Raw genomic sequence first — 26,090 nt, forward strand, 5'->3', positions numbered from 1 at the left:
CGCTTTTTATTGTTTCATACGAATGTGAATACTATGGATGCGTTCCATGCTTCGCCACCTATGGTGTAATGTTCAAAAGATGGCGCTACTTTCTTATTTCATATGAATACTATGGAAGCGTTCAATGCTTCGCCATCTATGGAGTAATGTTCAACAGATGGCGCTTTTTATTGTTTCATACGAATATAAATACTATGGAAGCGTTCAATGCTTCGCCATCTATGGAGTAATGTTCAAAAGATGGCGCTACTTTCTTATTTCATATGAATACTATGGAAGGGTGGAACTCCACCCTCATCCGCTCTTGGGGTCACGCAGAAAGTTAATCACTTGACATCAAACTATATCAGCGAGAATTAACAAGAAAATATTTAAAACTGTAGCGCTGTCTGTTGAACATTACTCCACAAGTGACTAACTTTCTTCAGAGGAGCGGTTTGCACAACCCAAAAAGATACTAAGATACATTTTAACTACAATTTGTGGTTTTCCATGAGATTTAAAGTCCACAGATGGCGCTACAGTTATTTTATATTTAATGGTTGAGACAAAGCTCACTCAGCGAAGGTTAACAAGAAAAAATATAACTGTAGCGCCATCTGTGGACTTTAAACCTCATGGAAAACCACGAAGTATAGTTAAAATGTATCTTAGTATCTTTTTGGGTTGTGCAAACCGCTCCTCTGAAGAAAGTTAGTCACTTGTGGAGTAATGTTCAACAGACAGCGCTACAGTTTTAAATATTTTCTTGTTAATTCTCGCTGATATAGTTTGATGTCAAGTGATTAACTTTCTGCGTGACCCCAAGAGCGGATGAGGGTGGAGTTCCACCCTTCCATAGTATTCATATGAAATAAGAAAGTAGCGCCATCTTTTGAACATTACACCATAGGTGGCGAAGCATGGAACGCATCCATAGTATTCACATTNTTGGTCTCAAATGAATAAGTCAAAGTCACCCCCTAAGGGCGGGTGGTTGGTGGGCGGACGGTGGGCCAAATTTTTTTTCTTTTTGATCCCATGTGGATTTTAATAAAGCCCGCTTAGGTTGAGTGTCTTAATGAGCGGCCGAAAAAAAAATCTTCCCTCACTCCGGTCCCTCCCTTCTCCCTTACCCTATCTCCTAACTTCTTTCATTTTATTTTTCACAAAAATCCTACTGGTTTTGAACCCGGGACCTTCTGAACATTAAGCTGATGTCTTACCCCCCAAGCCACCAGCACCACTGAAATTTATTTTCTTTTATCTTCCTCTTGAGCTACATCTTCGACTATAATTCCAGAAAAATCAATTAACTTTCTTTCTAAATCACAAAACTATACTTGGTTTCGAACCTTCCAACTCTTGTTCACTACGCCGGTGTTTTACCAATGGGCCACCGATGCCACGGAACTTTTTTAGCTTTAAACTTCCTCTTACGTCACATGTCGCTATATAATTCCATAAAAATTTCATTACAAAAATACTTTGTTTTTGAACCCCGAATCTTATATTTACAACGCCGGTGCCTTACCTCGAGACCACCAGAACATGTATGACGTACATGTCTGCGATCGTCCTTATATTATACGACTTGGTTTATGGCTGCAGGAAAATCGTATTTATTTATTCACTTTTCAATTTCTATTGACAAAAGACACCGCTGTCTTGAACCCCGTATATTCCTAATACTATGCCAATGTCTTACCCATGTACCACCAGATCTATACAAATTTGATACCTTCACCTTCCTCATGTAGTACCACTTGCTTCCTACATGCACAAATTTCTTACATTCTGTTTTTCACAAAAATAGTCATGTCTTCCATTCACATATCTTCTGAACCAGACACCTTACCTCTAGACCACCGGCCACCCTTGATATTACTCATCTATTTAACCTTTAAACGCCGGACTTCCAAAATTGTAATAAGCTTGAGTTTGCCGGAGTTTATTTAAGTGCCCTCTGATACTCTGAGTTTAAATGTCCGTCCTGTTAGGGCGCTTAAACAATTTAAGGGCGCGGGTACGATTCCTTATGAGGTCATTGTATTTTTCAATTTACCTAATCCTTCCAGCTGCACTATGGCCCTAGGGTCGACTCAGCCTCTCACAGAAATGAGTACTAGGAATCTTCCGGGGGGGGGGTTAAAGGGCGGCCGGCGCGTAAGTCTAACAACCTTACCGCTGAGAGCCAATTGACTAGAAAATATGGCAGCCTCGATATCTCAGAAACCTATGGATCTCTTCATGGCCTGTTATATGGATAGATTTACCTTTTTCTAAGGTATTAACGTGCAAGTCGCTATCCACGGAGTGCGGGCCGCAGCATCCAGCATCGATCGCCTATCCTCTCGTGACCTAGTGACCTCTCCTCCCCTGTAGTCGGCTTGCTTCAGTGCCGCACTGTTCGCAGTTCCATATCACGATTGTTGGAACTGGAGACACATGCACAGAAGAGTACCCAGGTCTCGAAGGGGCGATAGTCTGCTACGTCAGTTACTTGCTGCATGTAGCACATGAATGGGTAACGAAGATGTGGGAAAGAAGCAATGCGGATGGCCGGCGAGAGGATGTAGCATTTTTTTTAGAAGGGGGATAGAAAATTCAACGGAATTCAACACAATTCAGAGCAAGAGTAGGTCACAGTATGAAGTTAACTAGTACATAATTTAAATCATCAAACACTTTGCAAAAAAAATACAGTTAATTTTTATCCATGATAAAGACACGTACTGAAGTATAGGAAAAATTTAAGTGTAGTTCAATTGCCTTTGTCCTATCTGAAAGTCTAAAAATGTAAATAAACAAAGCCACAATTTCACATAGTGGCTCATGTATTTAAATCGTGGTGTCTCAATTTTTTTCGAAGAACATAATCTGAAAGTTTTAAGTGGGAAGTGTCGTGGAGGGTATATTTGGACATGTCAAGTTAAGAGAGGCTGGAGGTAAATAAAACGAGCAGAATCAAATTTGCACTCATCGCCTAATATTTCTAGCTTTAATAATAACATTCATCTAAATTAATTCTATTTTCAACTTTAATGTATATATATTCTAGCACAGCACGAAGGCTTCTGATATTATCATGTCCATCAGTGTTCCATAATTTCTGAAGCACATACATTTTACATACTTCTGTACAATCATCATATCACTGCTGCTCCTTAATCGCTTCTATTGATAATACCAGCGGGGAGGTACTGTAAATAATTTCTTAAACGAAACCCTATAATAATTATAGAATGATCTGACAACACCGTCCAGTGTGACTCATGTTTCGGTCAGTTGTGATCATTTTCAAAGGGCATAACAACATGTTGAGGAAACTATTATTGCAGTGATCATAGTACATCAAGTTCAATCAAAATTTTATATAAAGATTTTAATTAATATAAAATGTGGTTGAGTTAAAAATTATTTACTTATTGATTTACTATTTAAAATCTTAAACCGCCTAGGTTCGTGTTTTCGTGCTTCTACTATCAACGGGAGATTGGGGTCATATTGTCGTCGTTAGAGGTACGGGCAGCGTTGCTTTCACATTTTTTTATACAGTTGGTTAAGAATCTGTGTCGATGAGCTGTTTCTCCTTTCGTTGTGTATTGTGTGCCTTAACACAACACACAACGAAAAGAGAAATGCGAACAATCTACTAGCACTACCATCACTACCACCATCACCATTACTTTCTAGAATTGCAAGTTTGTTGAGTAAAACAAATTCTATGAGATCACACGGACCGCATAGAAGACGACGTGTCCAATAATTCTATTGTTGCGTGTGTATTCGTTGCCGCGGCAACGTCTTTACCGACATGTTGCCTAGCATCAATGATAGAGGGACTGACATAGGTCAGTTATTCATTCTTCGTCAAATGAGAAAAACCATTACCCAAACAAAGGAGTCAAGCACACAATAGAAGTTCATGAAACAGAAATAGTCGTGCTTTTGTATCATAACAAATTATATAAAAAACACTACCCAGCAAATAGCATAAGCTGAGTTATCCCACCTCCAACCTCAATGGAAACAATTATCACCCTCGAAGTCTCATGCATGAAGCGATCGCAAAGCTATCGAATATTCAATTACCTCAACTAGTCCAGAATTTCTTTCCTTACGAAACCGTTAGTTGCAACCGAAATTAGTAACAACCAGTAACAGAGCAAAGGGACGAAACTTGTACAAAATCTGACCAGTTTCTAAAGACGTTGACAAAGAGATTCCGTTCAGACTACTGATGTCCTCCTCAGACAGCTGATGACAGACTACACAGGGCAGCTGAAACAAATCGCCCAATCTTCGATTACTGAGATTCATTTCTGTAATCATTACCAGAAAATTATGGATCAATCAGCTTCCTGCAAAATCTCAGCAAATTTCTTAAATGACTGACACTCAACTTACTGGAGTCGCGCCTTGGATTAGTGCAATTCTTAGAGTCACAACAATTTCGGTCCGTTACTGCCATTACAGCAACTCTCAACAAGTATCTACACAAGATGCATTAGTGAAAACTTCAGACTTCATTGGAAATTATAATATAACAATTATACAACTTAGTGACTGTTTTTATTTAATTGTAAAGAAAATTTGCGTTACAAAAATACTTATTACAAGATTTCTATAAATATCTGTGATATATTTCCTTAATATAAGTTTGTCGTTCTCAGTCTAGGGCAGTTGGCATAGCGACTGGCTACGGGTCGGAGGTCGAGTCCCGGTATGCACAAGATTTGTCTCTTATTCATGTCGCCCAGACGTTATTATGTACACGACGTAATCAATGTTCACAGCAACCTGAAAATGGGAACTTCAATTTTCATCAAAAAATTGGGAAACATTCAGTATTCTACGCGGCTTTTCCCCCCAGATCCATAGCTGTACATTAAAGACCAGTGGATAAAAATTAAGAGAAGGGTTAAGAATCCAAGAATTTACATTTTGGCTGAAATACTTCAAAGCCGGCAAAATAATATCACGATAATTACAAAAACATCGGGAGATGAAATATATAAAAGATTAACTTAAATCAAAACCGACCAAGAAAACTACCAAACAAACCTTTCTGAAAAATGGTGTATGGCTTCTTTCTTGTATTGCTTCGACACTACAATAACATTTTTGTCACGTCTTACATACATTCTAATTAATTATGAACTTTTCAAGCAAGATTATGGTGGCGAAGTTGAACTAAGAATGATGCCATGACGGGACATACAGTATGCTCAAAACAAGACACGCATACAACATTTTTGTTGAAAACCCTCAAAGGACATATGCTTGGACCTACAGCCTTTGGGAAGATGTTTTCAGAATTTACTAATAATGAATTTGTCGACGGGATATAAACTTGATTAGACATATTAAGAATAGGGCCCAATGACTGAACTTTGTAATGTCGGTATTGAACATTCTAATTCTCTAAAAACACAAACAACACTATACCATGCAATTCTTTAATTAGGTGACAGGTTCGGTAGTCATAACATGATCCAGAATTTATATGTTCTTATTAGTTCGGAAGAGTCTACAATATGGAGCGTAAAAAGTTTCGTAGGCATATATTTCCCGATTTTAATTTTTGTAATCATATATAATTATCTTGCAGCTTCGTGGAGAAGGGCGAATACCTTAAATCCAAACAAAACAACAAATTTTACGTGAAACTACAAAGTTAGGAATATATAACATAGTTCTATCCACGTCTTCAAAACCCTCTTTAGAGAATTGATCGAAGAAAAATGTGCAGTACAAAGTCTCGTTGGCTTCAGTACATCACTCGCAACACCAACTCCATCGCAGTAGTAAAACTGTAATAACTAATTTTGCCTGTCGCTCTTTATGACACGTCCCTTCCACACTCAAATGGGAAAAAATGAAGCTTGAATGCGTCTCTATGTAAGCCTTTCTTATCTAAGAAAGAAAATTCTCTTCTCAGTTTAAAATCTTCCTTCCTGTTCCTTTGTATTTGGGATCAGAAGTGGAAGAAGACAGTTCCTTTCCAGCACAGCGATTCAAACTGAGGAACATTTTAGACAAATGAATGGATCCTGAACCTACCAAAAGTGGTGTTCAGGATAATCCCCTGCAGAAGTTTACACAACGTTGATGTGATGTACACACTTTCCACTTACATAGAGGGGAAGTTTTTCAGGCGAGGCTAGACAAATGAAGTCGCGAACGAACGTACCGGATAGTATGAGGTCCACACTTGTACATGAAATTCTATTTCCTTAGGTGAATATCCGTGTCTGTTGTATCCTCAGTGGAAGCCAGAGAACTGATCCTCTGTTTTATGCAGACATCATTAATTCTGATAAATACATTTGGCTGATAATTAAGTCTTTTCTAAGCCAACTGACATATGAAGAAAATTATATGCATATGTGTATTTACAACAGGACTTTCACCTGTGCATATCACAGACAGGGTGTTTAATGAAAGTGTTATCAGGCGTAGTTTATGATAGTCTCGTTCTCGAAACAAGATTCCGTGTGATTTTTTCTAGTGTGAATATTTAAATTAGAGTGTACGAAGCAGTCCATGCGTGGATGCACTCAGAAAAAAATGGAGCTTTAAATGTCCCCTGTAGCCACGGAAAAACTACACCGGGTGAGTCGGAATTCTTGAAGACGTGCGAGGAATGTGTCTAAGGTGATGGCCAACGATTTAACCATCTTCTGTAATAGCTGCATATTGATGTATGTTCGTAAGCTTCATTAATTAGAGAATTCATAGCTTTACATATTTCTTAGGGTATTAGGATAAATTTAATAAAAAAACTGCTAAACAAACTTCTTACGCGTACCAGCTGCTTCAAAAAGTGACAGATATCCTCTCTTGAAAAACAAGTTTCGATTCCGAATTTCCCCTTCATACCCAAACAACCTCATAAAAGACAAGTTTACATTTCGAATTTCCCCCTCATACCCCAAACAGCCCCTTAAAAACAAATTTTTATTCCGAATTTCCCCTTCATACCCCAAAAATCCCCTTATAAACAAGTGTCGAGTCCGAATCTCACCATCATGCGCCAAACGGCTCCTTAAAAAACAAGTTTCGATTCCGAATTTCCCCTTCATACCTCAAAATCCAGTGTAAAATAACAAATTTCGATTCTGAATTTCCTCTTCATTCCCCAAAATTCCTCTTAAAACAAGTTTCGATTCCGAATTTCCCGTTCACACCCCAAATTCGACGTCTCACAACCCTTTGGGCCTCCACGGCCTTTTACACGGATACCTTTACTTTTACTTTTTAATATTCTTTTCTATTATCACCATTAGCTCCATGCTCCAATCTAATATACCCGCCTGCCTGTCTAAGGAATTACATCTCAGTTGCATGCATGTTAATTTGTTCACTCTCAACCAGTGTTCGTGCCTTACTGTCATAACGTGGGGCTGGTATTGCAGTTTGTTTTTGTATTCACAGTCGTGTCTCCTTTGTGGGCCCGTGACCAAGCGTTCTTTGAAAAGCACCACATAAATATTGAAACACTGATAATTTTATATCAGAACCATTGTCTTTATAAAACACCGATCAGGAATCAGAGAATTAAAATTATACGTTATACCGAGTTTATTTTTAACTGTGATATGTACACAGTTGCCGTCTTGTAGTGATTACAACACTCGCAGCTAAGAAGGGAACACATATCACAAGACACGGTTTACACAGAATATAAGAAAAACGACCCCCATAGTGGAAGAACCACACACAAGTTTTAATTATGACAATAAGATGAATAATCTTAACAAGTTTTAGTGTGTTTAAATTTATTATAGTTGACATATACGCACTTTTTAAATACATTTTAAATAATTTTATAAAGGCAAGCAATGAAATAGATTAACGTAATTAGGGCACCTGATGATGGCACTATGTTGCCGAAACATGTTGTGAAGTAACAGGTGAAATTGAGTGCACTACAAGACGGCAACTGTATATATATCATGGATGAAAATCAGTGCAACAGGACGCTAAAATACAACATTATTTTTAACTGATTAGAAATCTCTTGAAAGCTTTGATTTTGATTTTATTCATTGTTATAAACATTGTATATATTTCATAATATTTAACAATTAAAAATTGAGAATTAGCAGATAGTGTGCTGCTTGTGTTGTTAAGGTTTACTTGTTTACAGGTATTTAATTTATTTTCATGTTTCAATGTCCTCGAAAATAAAAGAGATGAGTGAAACCGGCGAAGTGTTGTAAACCTGGACGAACCTTCGACTATTAAATTGTCAGTAGCAGTTTACTGTTATCCGTTACTCTGTTCCATTCCAATTCAGTAATACTCATTGAATGTGAGAGGGCTTTGTCAGACAGCATCTACACACAGAGAAACAGGGAATAACATGAACATGGAACCCACGCTTCAAGAGTGAACTGAAAACATCGACCCATTGAACACATCTTCGAGTATTTCAGGGCTCCTGCGACCTCTATGATAGACACAATCCAAAGCTTGGGAGACAGTTTGAGGTTAGCTTTAGCTGCTCTAAGAGCATTTGGTTTCGCATGTTAAATTAGGCCGTTACAGCATCCAATTCAATTACATTCCCAATTAATTACTACCGCATGGCTAAACACTGTCATCATGGCGATCGCTTCAGATCTGAGGCACAAGCAAACAGAGATGGAGAAATCCCAGTCATCCTCATATAGGCTCTAGCCCGACTGAGAGAGATCTGTAAGCCAGTAAAATGGGCCGAATGTCTATTCAGGGTAGAAAAATCCGCGAGCGAGGAACCAGCTTGATCAGGTGGCTGTAGATTGAGTTAAATCAGCCCGCAGCTGGTTCCTCGCTCGCGGATTTTTCTACCCTGAATATTGAGGCGATACATTCCTCCGAAACGTCGCTCACACAATATCTATACGGCACCATATCCCAGAAGACGGCATTCTTCATAGTCACCGCCACGAAAACCTCAAATCTTAAATAAACACTATAATTTTAAGCAAGGATATTCCGTCGCTAAACGTGATTCAAAATCAGGATCTCCAGAAAACGAAGCCACTTTCGAATAATTGATAAATAACAAATATAAATTTACCAGTAAACGTAAATTCCGTGAACATGGCTTCAGACGCCGATATCAGACCAGCGTCATATTTGAATTCAGCTTGCTACTGAGTGCCGCACGGCGCAGCCGCGCTCTGAACCACAACACATTTAGGGTGAGGCGGGCCAGAGGGGCCCCACGAGAGTTATTTCGCTCACAGCAGGTACACTCGGAAGTCTCTGCGACAGACCAATGCAAGAAACTCCTTTCGGTTCATGTGATGGCATTGCAATTTATGGTTTGATGGAACAAATCGAACGAGTGACTGTGCATCTGAAAGTTGATACAAATGTTGACTTCCAGTCCAGTTCAAGTATATAATGCCATATCTTTATTTGAATTACATATACCACTCGTAACCTCTATCACTATATTTTCTAATCTCGAAGTCCTTCATCTGAAACTTTACATACAGCAGAAAATAGGACGTAGATAATAATTAAATTCGTTAGTAGAAAGAAGGAGCCTGGATAGCGCAGTCGGTATACCAACTAGTTAAGGGATGGACGACCGAGGGGTCGGAATTTGAGTCCCGTAAGTGTCAACAATTTTCTCTTCTCCTCTTTGTCCAGACCGGCTCTGGGGCCCACCCAGCCTCCTATCCAATGGGTACCGGGCGTTCTTTCCCCGGGGTTAAAGCAGCCGAGGATGAAGCTGACCAGTCACTTCCAACCAGTGACGAGGTCAAGAAAATACGGATCTATGCATCTACTCCCCTATACGCCTTCATGGCTTAGTGCTTAGTTAGTTAAGCACAGGAACAACTTTACTTATTTACTAGAAAGGGAACAAGAAGTTCTTGGAAGAACTTTACATCTATTTTCTTTGAAATATCCAATCCAATGACATTAAGCCAAAAAGGACTATATATTTTCTACAAAACCCAGTTAACGATTTCCAATGGTGGGCATAATTTACCTGTTCCGACCATGTTAATTGCGTTAAGCGTGTAAGCATATAAATACTACACGATGAAATATCGGCATACGTTTAAACGTGTGAATTTGAAAATCTATTCGAAAGCTGTATATTTTAGTGCCTAAACTTTCCCGGAACATATGTTCCATGTTCTGTAGATATTCTAGACTTATTTGTACTGGTCATTGTGCCTTCTCTGTACAATCAGTCAAATTCAAATGCATTACGATATCTTCACACAAAATAAAAACTGCCAGATAAATATCTTCTGAGGAGAAGAGAGAGAGGGGGGATATATGTCCATACAGATTCATCGATTTTCAGGCCAGCGCAAACAAATTTATGGAACCGAAGAATCCAGTCAGCTGTGATCTTTCATGTATATTTATTCACGCTTATCTCTGAAGTTCAGCGTGTGGAATCCCCGTGATCTTTTAACAAATTAAATACGCTTTCCGCTAAATACATTTGCTTTGAAGGTAGTCATGAGAGATATCAAACGCAATATTACATATTATTAACGGTTTGTACTCGTTTTCATATATTTATACATAGACACGAAGAACGGAAGATCAGACTTAATTTATGCATAAAAATTCATACATCATAGCCAGAATAGTCAAGTATAAACTCTGGGAATAGATTACGCATTCGGTAGGAACGGAACATGCAAAGTCCATTCAGGTATCGGAAGAGAGGCCAAGCCGCAGCTGAGAGCCGAAGCTATGTTAATATGCGGACTTTACGATTATTGCAGATGAGTGTGGCGCGTAAGCAGAAGAATGACTGCGGTGCGAAGTCGTTAATTATTGGGAGAACTTTTTTAGCGTCACGTTTTCCAAACAAATCCCGTATCAATTGCTCTAGGACTGAACATGGCGTCCAGACTTAATGAAAATTTATACTCGTATATTAGGTCACCATAGGCCAATGACAAGGTTGGTGAATTCATTAGGGTTTACGTGTTTTGTTACAATGAAATCATTGTTATTGTAGGATAATTATACACACTGCCTTACTAATTAAGTAAGTATCAAAAGGCAGTATGACTGTAATTTACTTTGTACACTGCATTAATGAAGCAATTTTGCGTCCAAAAATATTGATATCGACCAAATTGTTGAAAAAATTCATAACAGCTTTAACGGACATGTCAAAATTTCCATCTGTGTACGAATATTCTGTAAACTGCAAATATGAATAATAACTTTCCACAGAGGTATCTGAAGTCACATCTAGTATGTTTCTTTTATCTCCTATTATTTTGGTATATAAGGGCCTTAATTCAAAATATGATATAATTTTGTAGCTGAATACGCTTGTAATAACTGGAGGTATACATGGATATAATTTACTCATGTACGATGTATGTATTATGATCTTCATGAAGACGTGAATTACAACAGTCAGATGTAAGCCTATGCCGTCATAAAACGTACATGAGTATGAAGTGTCAACTTGGATTAGCCTGCTGACTTCAGCTTCGGCTACACGCACGCAATTTCTCTGGACTGGTCTACATGACATCCGGCAAGCAAACGTTTAGAGAAATAAAATTTCCAAATCTTTTAGGATCAATTCTCATTCCATGATAAATACTAATTAGGCTTCGCATTTCCGTATCAGAATATTATCAGCACTCACTGAAGAGAAACAGACATTAAAACAAAAGTCTGCTAACTTTTCTGTGACCTGATAATTTCGCAACGCAGAAAAACAGGCGCTTACATGTTAACTGTCTATAATATTACGCTACTGTAGGCCTAAATAACGTAATTTCGCAATTTTTCATTTTTTCGCTACATAATTTCGCAATTTTCATAAGTATGAACACAGCGCTTATTATTTCCGACGTCAATGCGACACAACTGAGTTTTTGTACGTTTCTGCAGGTGTTACAGTTCTATCACAAGTTAAACGCCAGGAAACTTTGACAGAATGCCGTATAAAAATTATCGATCAACAACACGTCTACATATGCAAAAGGTACGGTTATGGGACGGCATATCTAGGCAAAAATGTGACTGGCTACAGGATCGTTTGTAGGGTTCTAGTCCCGCCAAAAGCAACATTAACTTCTAAATCACGCCCAGACTCCGTCCTGTCGACTGGAAATCGCAATTGCTTTTAACAAGTATAAAGCAGCCGAGACGTGAAACCAACAACTGCTTAATCAATATAGTCTGAAAGAAACCTGTAATGTTGACGGCAACTAATACGGCCATAGCAAAATACACGTACAAATATTCTACTCCGTCAATGACACGGTTCGCCATTGGAGAGTGCCTGAATCAGCTATATTCACTTCCTAACCCCACAATCTATCTCCCAGGTCCATGTAAACCATTCAAGTGGGCATTTCCAAGAAATTTCCCCGTCAAAGTTCGTGTATATGTAGGTAAGATTTGAGGTTTTCACAACGGTGACTATGAAGAATGCCGTCTTCTGGAACGTGGAGCCGTGTAGATATTGTGTTAACTGACGTTTCGGAAGAACGTATCTCCTCCATCTTCAGGGTATAAGAAATCCGCGAGCGATGAAGCAGCGTGAGCACGTGGCTGCAGCCACATCCCAGAAGACGGCATTCTTTCGTGTGTACGATTTGTCTCCCCCAATGTCGCCATATTTTATGCCGTTCCTAGTTATCATTATCATACCCACAATATGTCACGAGGGCCAATCACGTTATCCTTCTATTGTAACTTTGAAAACAGAATAAAATTAAAACATAAATATTATTTATTTACTCAATATCTCGACATGTTTCAAATGCCAAAAATTCATCTTCAGAGGTTCTATTAACGAACACTTTCAGTGCAATTATTCAAGATTTCTGCAAGATATTTCGTTCATTCTAAGAATTGACATTGTAATTGATAGAAACAAATACGTTATAGCGATTTAAATTTATCAATAGTACAAGTGTTATAAGAATCTTTCATTTCTGGTACAAATTATTATAAAAGATTGGATTACTCTTCTCTTATTAGGCTGTCCGAGAGTGTGTTCCCTTATTTATCCACAAATATAACTGCTTCTTGCTCCGTGGTCTGTAGGGTTATTAGGAACGCGTACGATCCTCCCCTTATTAATACTATCACTTTCTCAGACTTACCTTTATCATCTGTATTATAAATAGAGTCCTGCAGAAAGAACACTATCTTCTGGGATATAAAGCCAAGTAGTCTGATGAAAGTCAATGGCATTATGTCCCACAAGACACAATTCTTCAGAACAACCGCTGTGAAAATCTTAAATCCTACAATCGTATAGAAATCTACAAATATTGCTTAACAGAACACACCTGGTGATGAATGTCTGAGAGTCGATATATATCGAAATACTGAGCAATAATAAATATTATTCTAAGTTTTAATTTGATGGTTTATACTACATTATATTAAATCATATTATATTAAACGGTACATAAAGTAATTTTAAATTACACGTTACTCTTCTTAGGTCTAAATACTCTTGCTGTTGCTAGTGTCAGATATTTACTAGTACATCCTACGTGTAACTCAGTAGCAAGTTCGTATAGTTCAAATGTGTCTAGAAACTATTGAATGTTCTTTCTAGAATATCTCATTTTGTTGGCCAAATAATAATAAATATATGATATGGGGCAACGCGGTAGCGTAGTTGGTTGAGGCACTATACTACAAGCCGGAAGGTCGCGGGTTCAAGTCCCGATGAGGTCATTGGATTTTTTTTAATTCACCTAATCCTTCCAGCCGCTCTATGGTCCTGGAGTCGACTCAGCCTCTAACAGAAATGAGTATCAGGAATATTCTTGGGAGTAAAGGGCGGTCGGAGCGTAGGGCTGACAACCTTGCCACCATCTTTGAGACGATTGTCTAGAAAATGTGGGAACCTCAACATCTCACAACCCTATGGGCCTCCACGGCCTGTTACAGGGATACCTTTACTTTTTACTTTTTATATGAATAAGATGGGCGGAGAAGCAGTGACTGCATTTACAATGTAATATTCTTCTGACACGTCATGTGTGACTGCTACAACGTCTCTATTGCTAACATGAGGAACTTGTCAGACAGCGATTCTATCGAAAGTTATTTCGGCTTCCTTCGAGAAAACGCTTAAAAAGATCACTGAACAGATATCACAGATGACTAGGTCAACTACGGTTGGCTTTCCGATGATGGATGTTAGCAGAGGTGGAGTTAAGAGTGGTCGTTGGTGGCACCGAAGAGACACGGCAGTTTCTTCTTCCCAAGGAAAATGAAAATGGATTTCGCTTCCTTGCAGGTTTATGAGCGTAGATCGTACAAACTACAATAGTATGAATAATGTTTGTGCTAAATATATTAATTTGAATAGATCAAAGTTTTCCAAACAAAATTTACCTTATAACAAATCTAAAGACACAGACTCGGTATATCTAAGTTGTCTATTTTAAAGAACATATGTAAAAGCCTGAAGAGTTTTATTCTTTCCGAAACAGAGTATTTTGGTGTAGCGATAATATTCTGGGCCCTTATGGTGAAGGTGCTCGAATCTCGAATATGTTTTTTATTTTCTCGCTAATTTTTCTTGCTTTTTCTATTCAATTCAGGGAAGTGCCGATGTAGGACGCTTCAAGCAGAGCACGATGTACGCTTTGTTCCACATCTTCACATATTTCATTATTACCTTCCTGTCTCATTAGACGCCACGCAATATGGCTACTCGAAAGAGTTCTGTGAACCCAGTGGCATACTACGACGGCTGCGGAACTTCCAGTCATTCGGACTACGTCAACATCAAGTAAGTAAAAAAGTAAAGCTATCCCTGTACCAGGCCGTGAAGGCCCATAGGGTTGTGAGATGCTGAGGATCCCACATTATCTAGACAATCGGCTCATATGGCGGTAAGGTTGTCAGCCTTGTCACTAGATGAATTGCAACTGAGCACGGGCGTAGTGTTTCCACGGTAGATGTGGTGTACATATTTAAATATTACGTGATAGACATGAGACATTTATATTTAAATATATTTAAATATGTAGGAAACAGAGTTCAAGAGCCGGAACTTCTGACTTATATGCGGGAAGTTCCCGGTTCAAATCTCGAACGTGGTTATTCGGACTGCGGTTTTACGTGTATTCCCTCAGTCCTTCTAATTTCGAGATAGTACATTGAAATATGTAATGCCCAGTTCCGTCCACATAAGTTCAAATTCGTCTTTCATTAATCTGTGACAGCGTCGCTGAACACAGATTAGATACATGGGTAGGCCTATTTCAGTAGACAACATTAAGTAGAAGACCAAGGGGTTAAATAATAAAACATCAGATAAATATATTCTTGAATTAAAATGGAATGAAGTTAAGCATCACTGGCTCACATATAAATTTCCGTTAAAATAATAAAATTATGAAAATCTCTTTTCAAAATTTACAAATTTGCCCTTAGCCCAGTAAACATGATAATAAACAAAGACAAAAACAACATCGTACAGTGTGACTATTTAAGTTATATCACTTGAAAACTCATCATCCTTACATGTTTCGATCCCTACAAATCATCCTCAGAGGGCATCAATACTTTTTCAGGAAACTACTATTACAGTAGGTGTTAAATTATATACATACACATATAATGTCTGAAATACACAATGTACACAATGTTCAACTTTTCGCAGTCAGAGCAGCCTTCCTGGAATTGAAATTTTCAAAGTTTTTAAACAATTTGTTGTTTAGGATTAAAATTTTAACAGGTTCGTGTCAGTTTTCCTATTGTCTTTCTTGCAGGTGGCTGATCTTGTGCCGCTTGTCTATCTTGAGAAAGGAGATTCTTAATATTGTCCGTGTTTTTTCGTGGCTTGCTGTGTTGTTCTTGTCTTTGTAATTGTTAGTGTGACGGACCAGAATGAAACAAATCAAATGATAATAAACGTTTATAAGCTTAAATCAGATGCGTTATATTCTAATTCAGAGTTGCCAAATCGTTTCTTTCAGATGTGTGGAATTTGTTTTGAAATGGGGGCTGTAAAAATGCCCATCCCTCTGAGAGGTGAAGTTCCATACGTTCATGATATGTCTGCAGTGTCCGTCTTTTAGTGCACTCAATTTCACTTGTTATTTCACAACATGTTTCGGCACTATAGTGCCATCATCAGGTGCTCCATTTACGTTAATCTATGTCATTGCTTGCCATTTTGTCATTTAAAAAGTATTTATAAATGTTCGTCAATTATAATAAATGTTTATATATTAAAAATTTTTGTTAAGATTATTTATCTTATCTGTCGCAATTCTAACACCGCGCATAGTTCCACCACTATGGGAGTCGTTCCTCTTATTCTCAGTGTATATCTGCAATACGTTCTTAAATCATTCGCCCTGCACAAAGACGTGATTGCAATAATGAGAAGCCTCATTCAGAACAGTTGGTGTGTGGGCCGAAATTCGAATACCGGATCTGCCATCAGAATGCCAACAGCAATGACGTCACTTTCGGCGCAAATATGTGGACTGTCATGGTCTTTGAGAGACAACTGTCATGTCCATATGATTTTACAACAGTAATGTTTTGTAGGTCAGAGCTTTATATTTATGTTTAATTGTATAGTACTTTGAATGCAATGACATCAGAGCCACCAACTGTGTCATCGGCGCTGAGCTGATAAAGCAGATTTTGGAGCAGCAATTTGTCACTGCGCTTCTATTGACTGCTGTGGAGACACCGATATGAGAGGAGAACTAATGGGTCCACACTTTTGAATTTCACAGTTTGGCAACTACAGGCATCACATTCTTCATGAGAAAGAGTTATTTTGGGGTCGCATTCTATATAGTTATGTTTGATTTCAGGAGCTTAGATAAAGACTGAAGGTGAAAAGTGTGTAACACACAACCAAATCTTTATTCTTTCATACATTTCAAGTCGCATTGTAGCGGAAACAGATAAAATGGAATGTGGATACAAAACCGAAGAATTTTAAGAGGTTTTATGCGAAAAATGCAGTAACTTAATTGTTGCAGCCTTCTATAGAAGAAGAGCGCCTCTGTGATCTAGTGCTCAGAGTTCCCGGGCTCGATTCCCAGCGCTATAAGATTTTCTGAGAAGTAGTGGGTCTGGAATGGGATCCACTCAGCCTCGTGAGAATAATTAAGGAGCTAATTGAATGGGAAAGTAGCGACTCCGGTCTAGTAAACCGAGATTAACGGCCGTGGGGATTCGTTGCGCTGACCACGCGATACCCACTATCCGCTAAAGTTGGCACTAACTTCGCCGACAAGCGGCGGTCTCTCGGTCGATATAGTTCGCTTGCAGACTACAGACCACGGAGTTTTATATAAAATAAAGTAAAAGTTAATAAAATATGTACTAGTAAAGAAGGTGAATAGGGGACGTGGTTTTACCACTTCTATTACTAAAATTATTGTTATATAATTTTGATGAAGGTGAATGTACCTGAAAAGTTTATTAATCCTGGAAGAGGCTGGTACTGAATAAATGAAATGAACTCGATCCAATAGAAGACAACCGAACCCAATTCGTCCGAATAAAACAAACTCAGTGCAATCCAGTTCACCTGATCTCAAGTGAACCTGACAAGATACTTCTCAATTACACCCTACAACTGAGCAAGTAATAAGGGAATATGTTCAATAAAGACAATAGGTTCTTTTATATGTCTCACGTGTTTAATATAAACGTATTACGTGTTGTGTTGACGGTCGTAACATAAGCAATTAAATATTATATACACAACAAGATGCAGTCTATAAAGTTCTCAAATATACCCTGCAACTGAAACCATAAGACCGCGCCATAGCTCAAGCGGTTAGTCGCTTGATTCCAACCGCGGCGGCCCGGGTTAGATCTCGGGTCTGGTCAAGTGGGATGTGTGGTGTACAAAGTGACGCTGTGGCAGGTTTCCTCCGAGTACTTCGGTTTCCCCTGCCAATCTTCATTCCACCAATTACTCCACAATCACCCTCACCTATCATCTGGGGCTGTTACAATAGGGCAGAAGTGGCCGCAGTACAAGGGACTTAGTCCCACCCCACTAGCAATAAAACCATTAATTTTCTGCATTAAAATTTTGAACATGTGATCACCGGAACTTACGAAAATATTTCTAGATATTTTCAGGTAGTGTTACTTTACCGTAGTGTAACAGACTCAATTTATAGAAATTTTTAAGCTGTTAAGTATAATGTGTGAAAGGGCATACAACAAAGACAAATAATATGGCTGCGAATGTGGCTTGAAAGACATCATGGCTACTTTATCCATAATCCTTTTCATGTTACAGCATAAAATTGCATTTTCTTACTCGTAACTAAACAGTATCTGCAGTGTAGGTAGTGTACATATACGAACATATGAATGCAGAGATGTAACGGTTCTAATTATCTGAAGCGAACCCTAATTTTCAACCACAGGTTCCTCTTACGTTTACGGATTTGACAACACAGCGCTCTCACTGCTTTCGAGGTAAATTCCTTTGCGTTTCTTTGAATTTCGGCTTACTATTTGTTCTGCAGAATCACAACGACATTCCCTCCCCGGACTCTTGTCCTCACGTGGGCCTCTCCTATGTACACATGTATATTTCCTTTCCACTTCTTTCCGTATCTAAACCCAGTAATATATTCGATTATATTATCCGCCTTCCTTCTCATGTATTTCGACGTTTCTCTTTCGTACAATAACATAAATCCCGCTGAGGCACTTAAAAATTCTATGTCTCATATTTCTATGTTCCTACCTTATTTGGCTGCAGTATTTTATGTCAGGCAAGACGTCATGACGGGCTGGTCACGGTAGCCGAGCGGTCTAAGGCATGTACTGTTTTCGCTCGCTCGGAAGCCGGGATCGTGGGTTCGAATCCCACTCAGGGCATGGATGTTTAGGTTGTGTGTGTGCGTTTTACTGTGTTTGTTCACAGGTAGAGGCCTTGCGACGAGCTGATCTCCCGCCCAAGGAGTCCTACCGAATGTGTAAGATCTAGAAAAACCAAAGCGAACGGAGAAGTTCATGAAGGTAGGCCTAGGCCCACTGGGGCTGTAGTGCCAAGGAAAAAAGAAAAAACGTCATAACAGTAATTATTTCTTCTTATTTAGGAGGTTCTGCTTATGATTCTCGGAAGGGATCAGAAAAGCCTGTGAAGTATCACGTGGTTTTATTGAGTCCTCCAGTTTACTTCTCTGACAGAATCTTAAAATAGGCCACGGCCTATTCCATTTACGTACTTCTCGTTCATCATTGAATAACTTATCCCTGTTCAGCTGAGGAAGTTTTTAAGTACACAATTATTACCGTCGCCCAACCATCACTACCGCTGATTTAACCAACATTTCGTATAATTTTGAATGTATTTCTGCATATCATTTTACTAAATTATCTGTAGATTATCCAACTTTTCTAAAAAAAATATATTTCCTCTCCAAACCTGTCTCGTTGAATGGGCATACTTATGCGTTTCTTAAATATTTAAAATCTGTCTGTTTCTTTAGTTTAATACTCGTAACTAGAAATAATTAAATGTCTTACTTAACCCTACTCTTTAACGGATACGGTTTTCCTTTTACCATATACTCATATATTATTTTGCAGGTGCAGTAATTGCCATGCTTGAATTTCGACCCTGTCCTGCACTGCTGTGAAACCCCCCCGGTTTGAAACACACTGTGGGTGAGAGTCACATAGAAGAGGTTTTCTGATTTATCTCGGGGCAGTACATTGCTCCCGAGTCACGGTATTGTCAGAGGCGTCCAGGAATCCCTGGTCCCACAAAGTTACTTTCTTGGGTTGAAAGAAGAGCGGTGTCTATGCTTCAGGGTGAGAGAGGAAGATTAAGGAAGGAGAGGAGGAACACCTACCGATAAAGATCAGAAAAAGAATGGGTCGACATGCCCCAATTGTCTACGCCATCATGAGTCCACACAGGAAAAAAAAAAAGGTGTCTTTTGGGATTACATTCTTCTATGTATAGCACATTCAAAACAACGTGTTCGAAAAGAAGGGAAGAAATGTGTTACGTTAGATTAAAATGCTTTCCGGTCTCGTAGTATTTCCAACGAAGGAGAATGTTCCAGGTTTATCATACCTTAACTTATCCAGTGGTAAAATTGTGGCACCACTAGTCCGTCCCTCCGTATGTGAGTCTGTCTTTCCAACAATAATTGAAAAAACTGGCTGATTGTCATTAAATTTAGTATCAGACTACTAAGGGCTACACTGCTGTCGCATTTTTAAAATATATATTGTAAACACTAATTAAAGTATGGGGGGGGGTTAAAAATTTTCACGTAGGAGCAACTCTACCTCAATTTCATATAGAGTCCTGAAACTGTGTATGGTAAGAAAGCCTTAAAAAGAATTTAACTGGTAACTATTTTGTAGAAAATGAAACAAGAACATGGCAATGAGAACTGTCTAAATAGGGCTTTCCCTTTGATGGTGACATATGATGAACCATTGACACTAGGCATGCGAGTTTTTTATTATGACGGACCATAAACATACCCACATAACTGTATGCAACATTCCTACGTTTTAAAAATTACGGATATTGTGACGGTGCAGACCTTTGAATTTATACATTTAACCGGAGAATGTAACATAAAATAAACTAGGCTGAACTACGCATAGAAATAGAAGAATAAACTGAACATTTATTAATTACATTTCTTGCTGACATCTCCGTACAACTTTTTTTTTCCCTTGGCACTACAGCCCCAGTGGGCCTAGGCCTACCTCCATGAACTTCTCCGTTCACTTCGGTTTTTCTAGATCTTACACATATGGTAGGACTCCTTGGTAGGACTCCTTGGTCGGGTGATCAGCTCGTCGCAAGGCCTGTACCTGTACACAAACACAGAAAAATGCACACACACAAACTAAACATCCATGCCCTGAGTTGGATTCGAAATTACGATCCCGGTTTCCAGGCGAGCGAAGACAGTACATGCCTTTGACCGTTCGGCTACCGTGACCGGCCTCCGTACAACTATCTGAAGAAAATATCCTGCTGTGTTCTAAAGTAATATACACGTATATTGCATTTCTGAGCTTGTAAACTTCTTACCAAAGGAAAGGATCTCGTTACAAGTAAAATATTGTAGCAATTTTCGTACTTTACATCATATTTCCAGGCGGAATTCGGAAGTGCAAACACCTCAAATTCTGACACGACTACTTCCATATTCTTTCCAACTAATCATTCACTAATTATTCTATCACTCTACATACATATTCTCAACTATAGAAATGACATTTAATTAACTGTGAAACTTATATATGACTGAGAAGACGAACATGGAAAGCTGGATATTAAAATATATCTTGCAGAATGAAGTCGTGTTGATGTGCAAGGAACTGAACTGGACTCGGGTTTGGAAGGAGAGTGCGCTCCATTTCTGACAGTTACAACCCTCTGTTGCAGCGAACAGCCTATCGCGAGCACTTCAGCACCTACAGACTCCCCACAGAATTCCGGTGCAAGAGCTTACGTGGTTAGCTATACATTTAGAACATGACATTTAAACCCAGAGAGAATGGGCCCCCGCGCTATACATAGATCCCACTCACTCGTTAATTCCTAATTGAATGCGATAACCTGTTTGTATACATATGCTACAGTTTGCATGAATGGATCTGTGCACTACGTGCTACGAATTCAAAATGCACGACGGACAAAGTATCTACTGGTGAGAAAGTTACACTTAGCAACTCCATCCGAAAGTTGTATTTCAGTTACTGATACAAAAACTATACCGCCTCTGTGGGCTAGTGGTCAGTGTTCCTAGTTACTGATACAGAGGTCCCGGCTTCGATTCTGGGCGCTACCAAGATTCTCTGAGAAGTAGTGGGTCTGGAACGGGGTCCACTCAGCCTCGTGAAGATAATTGAGGAGCTATTTCAAGGAAATAGCAGTCCCGGTCTAGAAAACCGAAATTAACGGTAGTCGGAATTCGTTGCGCTGACTACGCGACACCCTCTATCCGCTTAATTTGGCACTAACTTCGCCGACAAGCGGCGGTCGCTCGGTCGGTATAGTTCGCTTGCCGACTAAAACCATGGAGTTTTTTTTTAATACAAAAACTGTTGAAAATTTGTTACCTTCCCTCGAAAGTAGATTCAGTACTAGTAACAATTAATGAACAGATGAGTTAATTTCGATATAATTTGCAGTGTAAATAATGGTGCTCTACTCAGAAATCGATTGCGTCGATCTTTCACCGACTTACGTCCAACACTATGTTCCACAAAAACAGGATGTCACAATACAGCATTATCAGATATCAATTGTTTCCGCGTAATGCGAGAACGTGTCCGACATCAGATCTAAAAGTTTGTAGCAATGTCATATGAACACAAATATTGTGTTTATGGACATTTTCCATCGTTCTGTTTCCATTTAAATCATGCAATATTTATTTTAAATAGAAACAGGACGATGGATAATTTCCAGAAACACAACAGTGTTATCAATGCACGCTGTTTGGTGATGCTGCATTCTGCATGCATTAAATGTTTCCATTCCAAAGCCCAGTAAAATACAGGATTGGCCCTGCTATAAAAATCGTATTTAATTGTTACGTCCATAAGACAGTCATAATCACCTAACATATCTTAATTTTCGCTACGTGAAGTTCTTGTCGTGACTAAATATCTTTACATATATCAGAGTTGTAAAGAGACCCGTCCCGTTACACTCCTGATATTGTGTGGATCTGACTTTTAGAGTTTTGTGCCGTCTACGTGCAACGCTGTTCACTATTTTTTCTTGGTATTCCTTCACTGGACAATACACGAAGAAAGCAGTCTTCTGGGATTTGGAACCGTGTATATGTGGTGTTAACCGACGTTTCGGAGGAACGTATCGCCTCCGTCTTCAGGGTAGAAGAAAAAATATAAGAAATCTGCAAGCGAAGAGACCGTGAGAACCGGTAAAAGCAGACTGTGTGTCGGTTAACACCACATACACACGGTGCCAAATCCCAGAAGACTGCTTTCTTCATAGTCACCGCCGTGAAAGCCTCAAATCTTACATGGACAATACATGTTTCGGCCAAACTGGCCATCTTCAGGTGTACTAAGGATTCTGCTGCTCACTGTAATGCGGTTATATTTCCTCCTATTGTAGTTACCTCTGATCATTTTGGTTATATTGCTTACCATCAGCAGTAGTGTCCAATTAAGGAAATCGAAAAAAAAATCAAAAGACGTTGCACAGAGACGACACAGCATCTACAAATGTCAGGTTATGTAGGTTATGTTTTCTTGAATAATCGGTTAGGCTGAATCGGGCGTTACATAACAACTTCACGAAAGGTAGTTCTTTTTCTGTTCAAAAATAAAAATGCGCATTGTAATGAAGTTTCCTATTTAAAATCAGCCTTTCTTCGATGAAGCAGGCTTAATTATCATATTCATGGTTGCCCTTAGGAGCCCAGAAGAAAGTTCAGAAGTTTCATCGGAACCGCGAATATTTTAAGAACATTTGATTTAGTCTCATCAGTAAAACTACATTACACGTACAATAAGAGAATTTAGTTAAATAACTTACTCCACGGTGCGGAGTCCTTGAGAAGCTAAATTCGTTCTGTTACACAAGTAGTTTTCTGTTTTTTATGGATTTCGCTACTAGTCCGAACTTCAGCCAGATGAGTCCAGTCAATAACCTTGCACCTTATTTATTTAAGATCTATCTTAATATTTTCATTTTATATAAGCTTAGGCCGTATAAAACACATTCCTTTAATATTTTATAAGCATTTCTGACCTCTTCAATATATACTGCGTGCTCTTCCCCTTACCTCCTCCTCCTCAGTTAGAGCATCTTAACCATGTTCGATAAAGCATAATAATTACAGGGACAGTTCAGTCAGTATAGCGACTGTGATGCGGGTTGGACGACCGAGGGGTCGGAATTCGAGTCCCGGTAGGGACAGGACTTTTCTCCTTTCCACTTTATCCAGACCGGTTCTGGGGCCCATTCAGCCTCCAACGCAATGGGTACAAGGCGTAAAGCGGCCGGAGCGTGAAGATTACCACCCACCTCTAACTAGTGCCGTGGTCAAGAACACGTGGAACTATACATCCACTCCCCAATATGTTTTCATGATGTAGTGCATAATTAGTTAAACACAGGAAATTTTTACCTTTTTTACATTAAGGAATAGAAATTATGGAGTTCTTCAGTAGTAAGTTTTCTAAACATCCCATCATTTCCTTCCTCTTAGGTCCAAATATTATCCTTAGAATCCTGTTCTCAATAAAAATACATTTAAATGAAATAAATATATTTCTAGAACCTCAATATTTCCATAACCTTCTCTTTTGTCTCGTCTGTGTTACTTCAACAGAATTGCTCCTTAGTTCTTTACCTAAATGAGTCACAAATGTTAATGGTACTCAGTCTAGATTTCCGATCGCGAAAACACGGGAAGTTACGGCGTGGCTGGGCAGCGCCACGATTTCAAGGGGTGAAGGCAGTTGGTTTTCTTGCAGTAATGTAACCAACTAAGCCAACAAGTCTGCGCTACGAAGTAATTAAACATCTCGCCAACTTCAGCATTAACACGGTAGGTGTCAGACTAATCAACTGAACAGAAATGATAATTAAGATTCTACTAAGTTTCTTATACTTCACATGAGCGTGGATGGCTCAGTCGGTATAGCGACTGGGACAAGGGCTGGACAGCAGGGGAACCGAGGTTCGATTTCCGGCAGACATAAGAGATTTTCTCTATTTTCCGTAGCGTCCAGACCGGCTTAGGTGTCTACCCAGTCTCGACATAATTCGTACTCTAGCCTCCATCCCTGAGGTACAGTAGACGGAGCGTGAAGCTTACTTCACCACTCGCCTCCATCTTGCGCCGAAACCAAGGATTCATGGAGCTATAATTTCACTCCGCCATGTGTTCAAGGTAAGTTCATCGAGGTAGGCCTAGGCTCACTGGGGCTGTAGTGCCAAGGGGGAAAAAATGTGTTCAAGGTGTACTAATTAATTAATTAAGCATAAGGATAACTTCACTTTCCCTATAAGCTTCTTGTGCTTCGCCATTGACCCTAACAAAACTATGAATTGTGTGAAAAGTTACAAGTTCACGTCTGTGAACAATGAACTAAGACGAAACATGGATATTCAAGCCGAAACAAAGAACAAATTAAGTAGAGGAAACAAATCCTGTTCCTACTCATTCTTTGCAATAAGTGAATGCATAACCCTCAGGAGGCAACATGTGTCAGTCTCCTCTGAACTCCGAAACAACTGATTAAATTCCAACTACATTTTCGAATTAAATTATTGTGTTAGTCAGTTGTAACCGTTACTATATAGGACTCAAAATTTTATCACTTTCCTCAGTAGGTCTCTTCTAAAGTGTACAACTTTCAGTTGCAATATTTTTGATATGCCGAATATTGGGCGAAGGACGAGGGATTCTGTGCATTGCCCCAGCAATCATTGAAGATTACTCCTATTTTTACTCTATCGTAACCTGTGGAGTAATATTTTGGAAGAATTCTTAAGAGAACAATATAATTTTTAGACTACAGAAAATAATTATTAGAATTATCGTGGGGATTAGAGATACAGATTCATGTAGAAAATATTTTAGAGAATTAAAAACGTCACCACTACAGTATCAGTATATACGTATATGTAAATTCACTTTCTTTGCTTGTACTCAAAAATAAACACATTTTAAAATATATTCTGAGGTGCCTACATTTAACACTAGGACCAAATATGATTTGCACCATCCACGGCCTCATTTGTCAGTTTATCAGAAGGCAACATATTACACTGGGATTGAGGTGTTTAACAGTTTACCTGTTCCAATAAAGCACTTGTCCCACAAAACAAAACAGCTTAAATCAGTCTTGAAACTTATATTGGTATTTTCATTCATTTTATACATTACACGAATATTTTAAATACAAGATGAATTAAACATTTAAAAAATGTTGCTTATATAGGAAGGAAAAGCTATCCCTGCAACAGGCCATTAAGACCCGTAGGGTTGTGAGACGTTGAGGGTCCCACATTATCTAGACAGTCGGCTCACAGATGGTGGTAAGATTATTAGCCTTATGCGCCGGCCGCCCTTTACCCTCCAGGAAGATTCCTGGTACTCATTTCTGTTAGA

This window comes from Cryptotermes secundus, unplaced genomic scaffold (genome assembly GCF_002891405.2).
Source record: "Cryptotermes secundus unplaced genomic scaffold, Csec_1.0 scaffold685, whole genome shotgun sequence".
Lineage (NCBI taxonomy): Eukaryota > Metazoa > Arthropoda > Insecta > Blattodea > Kalotermitidae > Cryptotermes > Cryptotermes secundus.